Source organism: Pan troglodytes, chromosome 3, assembly GCF_028858775.2.
Source record: "Pan troglodytes isolate AG18354 chromosome 3, NHGRI_mPanTro3-v2.0_pri, whole genome shotgun sequence".
NCBI classification, from domain to species: Eukaryota; Metazoa; Chordata; class Mammalia; order Primates; family Hominidae; genus Pan; species Pan troglodytes.
Window position 1 is genome coordinate 166630123 of NC_072401.2, and position 5520 is coordinate 166635642.

Sequence of the window (5520 nt, forward strand, 5' to 3'; positions counted from 1 at the left end):
TAGACTATATATATATGGATCATTTTAGACTTAATTCTGCCATTCTGTCTTTGATTAAAAATTTAATTCATTTACATTTAAAATAATAACTGATAAGAAGGGATTTACTTTTGTCATTTTGCTATTTGTTTTCTACATTCTGTATCGTATTTTTGTTTCATTATTTCCATGCAGAGCTGATGCTAAGATAAAAGCTAAAATGGACGGACATTAATGGCAGTTTATCTTCCAAGACTTTCCCTGGAATTTCCAAGCGTGAAAAAAGACTGCAGAGGCTGGGTGCGGTGGGTCATGCCTGTAATCCCAGCACTTTGGGAGGCTGAGGTGGGTGGATCAAAATATCAGGAGTTTGAGACCAGCCTAGCCAATATGGTAAAACCCCGTCTCTACTAAAAATACAAAAAACTTAGCCAGGTGTGGTGGCACACACCTGTAATCCCAGCTACTCGGGAAGCTGAGGCGGGAGAATTGCCTGAACCCAGGAGGCAGAGGTTGGAGTGAGCTGAGATTGCACCACTGCACTCCAGCCTGGGTGACAGAGTGAAACTCCATCTCAAAAAAAAAAAAAAGACTCCAGAGAGTTCCACAATAGTTTCATCAGAGAGATTTTGTTAGCACAATTGCTGGCTGGGTAGGAAAAAAGATTCTTGGTGTTTCCTACTTCTCTATCTTCCAACAATTCTTCCCTGTTGCTTATTTCAGTGTGTTCTTTTCTTCTATTAAACTGTACTCATGAGTTGTTATGCACTGAATATGTGTGTTTCACCAAAATTCATATGTTTAAGCCCTAATTCTTAGGGCTTACATTCTTACATTCAAATTTTTTTTTTCCTTTTGAGACAGTTTCATTCTTGTTGCCCAAGCTGGAGTGCAAAGACACGGTCCCGGCTCACTGCAACCTCCATCACCCAGGTTCAAGCAGCTATCTGGCCTGAGCCTCCCGAGTAGCTGGGATTACATGGGATTACAGGTATGCACCACCACACCTAACTAATTTTTTTCTATTTTTAGTAGAGATGGAGTTTCACCATGTTGGCCAGGCTGGTCTCGAACTCCTGACCTCAGGAGATCCACCTGCCTCAGCCTCCTAAAGTGCTGGGATTAAATTTTTTTTTTTAATTCAACGTTTTCTTAAATTCAAAATGTCTTTACATTCTTAAATTCAAAATTCATATGTTTAAGCCCTAATCTGAACTTAATGACTTCCCAAAGTGGCCACTTTTATATTTTGTACAGTGAAAAAATATGAAGGCGGTGCCTTTGGGAAAGTCATTAGGTTTAGATGAGTTCATGAGGGTGGGGTCCCCATGATGGGATTAGTGGCCTTATCAGAAGAGGAAGAGAGAACCAAGCTCTTTCTGTGCACACAAGTAAGACAGAAAAGGCATCAGAATGAAATCTGTCTTGCTGGCACTTTGATCTTGGACTTCCCAGTGTCCACAGTATGGAGAAATAAATTTCTATTTTTTAGGTCACCCAATGATGGTGTTTTGTTATGGTAGCCAAAGCAGACTAAATCATGATATATCAGCTTTGCTGAATTTTGTGAGCTTTTATAGTGAATTATTGAACCTGAGTGTGGTCTTGAGGACCTCCTGAACTTGTAGTGGTGATTAGAAAGATTTTTTTCTAGGCTGGGGGCGGTGGCTCACACATAATCCCAGCACTTTGGGAGGCTGAGGCAGGCAGATGACCTGAGGTGATGAGTTCAAGACCAGCCTGACCAAAATGGTGAAACCCCATCTCTACTAAAAATACAAAACTTAGCCAGTCGCGGTGGCAAGCACCTGTAATCCTAGCTACTAGGGAGGCTGAGGCAGGAGAATTGCTTGAACCCAGGAAACAGAGGTTGCAGTGAGCTGAGATTGCACCACTGCACTTCAGCCTGTGCGACAGAGCCAGACTACTCCAACTCAAAAAAAAAAAAAAGATTTTGTTCTCTATAACACTAGTCTGAGAGTGTGCAGAAGAGATTATACAGTTTCTATAATATTCTAAGAGTGGATGTAAAGTAAATTACTTCAATTGTTGGATTGTTAATAAATTTACAGGTTTTTTGCTATTGTGTGTAACATTATGGTGAAATGTGGCACATATACATTTTTAAATTATATTTTTCATAACAACACTTATCATGAGACCTACCCACTCAACCAGGTTTCAAGTGTATAATACACTCTTCTTGATCATGATCTAGATCAAGGTCATACAGCAGGTCTGTAGAGCTTATTTATCTTGTTTATGTAAAATTGAATGTCTGTTGATAAGTAACTTTCCATTTCCCCTACTCCCAACCCTTGGCAAACACCATTCCCCTCAGATTTTATGAATTTAACTATTTTAGATATCCCATACAAGTGGAAGCATGCAGTATTTCTTTTTTCTGTGACCGACTTATTTCCCTTATTATAATGACCTTAAGGTTCATCCATGTTCTCACATAGAACACAGTTTTCTTCTATTTTAAGGCTGAATAGTATTCCATTCCATTGTATGCATCTGTCACATTTTCTTTATCCATTCATCTGTCAATAGAAATTTAGGTTGTTCGCACCTCTTAGGTATTGTGACAACTGTTGCAGTAAACATTGGGAGTCCCGGTATCTCTTCCAGATCCTAATTTTAATTTTTTTGAGTAAATACTCAAAAGTGAGATTGCTGGATCGTATGGTAATTCTATTTTGATTTTTTTAGGAACTTCCACATTGTTTTCATAGCAGCTACACCATTTTTCTTTCCCATTAAAGGTGTGTAAGGGTGGCTGGGCGCAGTGGTTCATGCCTGTAATCCCAGCACTTTGGGAGGCCAAGGTGGGCAGATCACAAGGTCAGGAGTTCGAGACCAGCCCGGCTGGCCAATATGGTGAAACCCCGTCTCTACTAAAAGTACAAAAATTAGTCGGGCGTGTTGGCAGACACCTGTAGTCCCAGCTACTCAGGAGGCTGAAGCAAGAGAATTGCTTGAACCCAGGGGGTGGAGGTTGCAGTGAGCCAAGATCATGCCACTGTACTCCAGCCTGGGCGACAGAGCGAGACTTTTTCTCAACGAAAAAAAAAAAGTGTGTAAGGGTTATAATGTCTCCACATTATTACCAACACTTGTCTTTTTTTTTTTTTTGAGACAGAGTTTCGCTCTCGTTGCCCAGGCTGGAGTGCAATAGTGCGATCTCGGCTCACTGCAACCTCCGCCTCCCAGGTTCAAGCAATTCTCCTGCCTCAGCCTCCCGAGTAGTTGGGATTACAGGCATGCACCACCATGCCTGGCTAATTTTTTGTATTTTTGGTAAAGACAGGGTTTCTCCATGTTGGTCAGGCTGGTCTCGAACTTGCGACCTCAGGTGATCCACCCGCCTCGGCCTCCGAAAGTGCTGGGATTACAGGCGTGAGCCACCATGCCCGGCCAGAGATGGGGTTTCACTGTGTTAGCCAGGATGGTCTCCATCTCCTGGCCTCGTGATCTGCCCGCCTCAGCCTCCCAAAGTGCTAGGATTACAGGCTTGAGCCACCGCGCCCGGCAATTCCAGAACATTTTCATGAGCCCAAAGGGAATTCTTTGCCTAGTGAGAAGTCTCCTTCCTCTAGGCCTTGAAACCAAGCATCCATCCCCTTTCTGACTGTATAAACTATTTTGGTTAACTAACATAAATGAAATCATACAATGGTAGCCTTTTGTATCTGGTTTCTTTCAGTAAGCATATTGTCTGCAATGTTCATCTAATGTTGAAGCATGGGTCAGTAGTTTGTTTCTTTTGTGGGTGACTAATGTTGCACAGTATTGTTATAGTACTTTGTTTATTCATTCATAGATTAATGAAAATTTGGATTTGTTTCCATTATTTGGCTATTATGAATAATGCTATTGTACTATGAACATTTGTGAACAAGTTTTTTTGTTGACCTATGTTTTCAATTTTTAAAAATACATATCAAGGAGTAAAATTGCTGAATTTAATGCAACCTGATTATGTTTGAAGAACTGCCAAAATACCACAGCAGCTATATAATTGGACATTTGGTGGGACCCTTTTGAAATTAAAATTTAAATATACCTTCAACTAGTTTCTTAGTTCTGTTTGTTTGCTTTATAATATTTGGAAGTCAAGTATTGCATGAGAAAGTCTAGCAGATTTACAACGTTAACCGAAGATGTAATCTTAAATAAGAATTGTGGAGTCAGTGGCTAATAGGATGAAAGATGTCAAAAGTGATTTGATGGTGATATAAAAGGGTACAGAGGATGCTATGAGAGGATGGAAAAGTGCTAGCGGAAGCTACAACTTTGGATGAATTACCCATTCTAGGACTCACTTTCCTCTTCTTTATAGAGAATGCAATCATCACTACCTGTCAGTTCTGATACACAGATTCCATTGAAAGTTTAGGTGAAGCACTCAATCCAGTGCATGTATCATGATGAATAACTCAGTAAATGCTAGCTGTTCTCTGGGAACAAACCGGAGGGCCAAGTACATTGCGAGAAACATTAATCTAGAAGACTGGATACCCTACAGATTGTTCAGAACACATCCATTTCATTTATAGTATTTCCCAGAGAGAATTTTTCTCAAATTTGGTAATCTATTAAAAAATAGCCCGAAGGCTGGGCGCGGTGGCTCACACCTGTAATCCCAGCACTTTGACAGGCCGAGGTAGGCGGATCACCTGAGGTCAGGAGTTCAAGACCAGCCTGGCCAACATGGTGAAACTTCGTCTCTACTAAAAATACAAAAATTGGCCTGGCCTGGTGGGCACCTGTAATCTCAGCTACTGGAGTGGCTGAGGTAGGAGAATTGCTTGAACCCAGGAGGAAGAGGTTGCAGTGAGCCGAGATTGCGCCACTGCACTCCAGCCTGGGTGACAGAGCAAGATTCCGTCTAAAAAAAAAAAAAAAAAAAAAAAAAAAAAGAGCCTGAAGTATATATAGTGATATAGGACAAAAATAAATGATAAGTAGGCAGTTGTAGCATATGCAAGTAGCTCCCATTTGGAGATAAACAAAGGGGACCATTCTATACATAACCTATATTCATATAAATGTATTATTTTTGTATATGCATAGACCATTTGGGAATACTTACAAAAAGCCATTAATAGCAATTATCCTTTAGAAGGAAAATGAGTGACAGCAAGTAACTGTGTAACTGTTGTGCCAGGTAGGGCTTTCTTATGGGGAAAAGAAAGAGATCAGATTGTTACTGTGTCTGTGTAGAAAGAAGTAGACATAGGAGACTCCATTTTGTTCTGTACTAAGACAAATTCTTCTGCCTTGAGATTCTGTTAATCTATGACCTTACCCCCAACCCTGTGCTCTCTGAAACATGTGCTGTGTCAACTCAGGGTTAAATGGATTAAGGGCTGTGCAAGATGTGCTTTGTTAAACAGATGCTTGAGGGCAGCATGCTCCTTAAGAGTCATCACCACTCCCTAATCTCAAGTACCCAGGGACACAAAACACTGCAGAAGGCCTCAGGGACCTCTGCCTAGGAAAACCGGGTATTGTCCAAGGTTTCTCCCCATGAGA